The sequence below is a fragment of the Pteropus vampyrus genome, unplaced genomic scaffold (assembly GCF_000151845.1).
Source record: "Pteropus vampyrus isolate Shadow unplaced genomic scaffold, Pvam_2.0 Scaffold4, whole genome shotgun sequence".
In the NCBI taxonomy this organism is placed as follows: domain Eukaryota; kingdom Metazoa; phylum Chordata; class Mammalia; order Chiroptera; family Pteropodidae; genus Pteropus; species Pteropus vampyrus.
The window spans coordinates 3,558,485-3,560,506 of record NW_011888785.1 but is presented as its reverse complement, the minus strand read 5'-3'; positions in this window follow the sequence as shown (position 1 = coordinate 3,560,506).

The window sequence follows — 2,022 nt, the reverse complement described above, 5'->3', positions numbered from 1 at the left end:
GGTGCCAGACAATGATGAATACTTTTTGAAGATGAATGAATGAGTGAATGAATGGATTAATGAATAACATTAAGAAATCATAGTGCTTGGCATTTTTTGCCTTTTGTTTCACCCTCTCTCTTGGTTCCAGTTTATTTTTCTTCCTTTTAAATTATATATTTTAAAGTATATTTTGTGTATCCTTAAAAGTAAACAAATCCCTTCTGTGATAAGAATGGGAATAAATTAGTACATTAAACTGGTGAATATTAACTACCGTTCAGAATGATCAATCTGAGAATTACCAAAGTCAGAGCTGACCTGAAGAATATGCTGTGGATTATAATTCTTCCTTTTTCCAAATACCAACCCTTCTGGCTGCTTTGGTGCCTCTAATTCCATTAAGAGATTTATTTCTTAGAATTAAAAGTTTGCCTTTCACAGATAAACCACTAAATTGCTAGTTATCCTGGAATGGGTAAAAATATTAAAGAATTTAATTCTTATAGAACCTTAGCATTATTGAGTTTCTCTCCATTTGAGACCTTAGAAATGAAAAAAATTAAATTAATTAAAAAGAAGCTACCAATGCAAATACTGAATTTCATTGGTGCAAAGTGGGAGAGATTAATCCAAAATTGTGTTCTAAATGCTGGGTCTAAGACTTGACTGCACAGAAATCACATGGGTATGTGCTTCCCATGTGAATTCTCATGCCCAGATACTTAGTTTTATTAAGCTCCTGCTGACTTCAATGTGCAGTAGGTAGATTCGGGGACCGCTGATGGGATGTGGGCTCATGTTGCAAAGTTACATCTGGATGAGGAATCCCAGGGCATCATCTGTGCATTGAGTTTCTGGGATGAGAAGACACATTAAACAAGATGAAGAACATGAAAAGGCCATGGCAAAGCATAAAAAAAGTTTCTAGCTTCAGACATAAGAAAATGGTCTGTTTAAATGCAACATTGTCTTCTATTGAAGGCCAGAAAGTACCTTTTCTAAAAATCTTTTTAGCATAAATAGTTGAAGCCAAACAACCAAAAACATTTTAATTTCAGAGCATTCCAACTGAGAGTTTGTGGCATAAATAAAGACATTTCAAGCCCAAATTGCCAGTTTTCTTTTATTTATCCTCCTCTTTTTAAAGTACTATAAATAATGACTTTTATATTGATTACTACCAATATCATGCATTTTAATACATTCAAATATTTCCCTATACCAAGTCAATGCTAACTCATGTCATAACCTTAGCAAACTATTTAACTTCCTCTGCCTTCATTTCCTTCATCTGTTTAGAAGTGGGGAGGAAGGGAAGATAATAGATATTTTCGAATTTCCTTCTAATATTTTAAGATTCTTTGATGCATTGGTTATAAGTACAAAGTCTAGTCAGGCTGAATTTGAGGATATGCTCCAGTGGAAACGATTCTCTTTAGAATTAAAGACAAACATTGTGTTGACCTTAAATGAACTTATACCAAATTGGCGAATTCCATCATAACTCCCCTCTTGGACTCTTGGCTACTTATGTCAATGTTGATTTGTAGCTATAAGGTTGGCTTTTATACAACTATTTTCTCCTAGTTTCTCAGTTATGTAACTTATGGTTTAGTTGATGTTAATCAAGGATGACCGAAGAAGTAATTCTTCAGTCTGAATGTGTGTCTGTACAAGGAGAAAGTATAACTTTTTCTGTGCAGGTGCCCTTAGACTCCGGTTTCATTCTGAGTACCTTTAGGGCAGGTATTCTACCATGTAGATGGAAGATTTTTTAAAGTGCTCTCTCCTAAGAGTCTATGAGTAATTTCCCTAATCTTCTAAACTGAGAAGGAGATCTGTCTTGCAACCTCTGACTCCCATGTGCTCAGGTACATATTATCCGTTCTTCTTGGTAGTGTTGTAACAAATTCTATCACAACTGTCCAGTAGTCACTGTAAAAGGTGATTGATGCACTTCACTGGCATACCCCTCAAAAGTTTCATTCAGTCTTTTATCCTTTCACCAATTTTTAGTTTACCATTAAGAACAAATACATC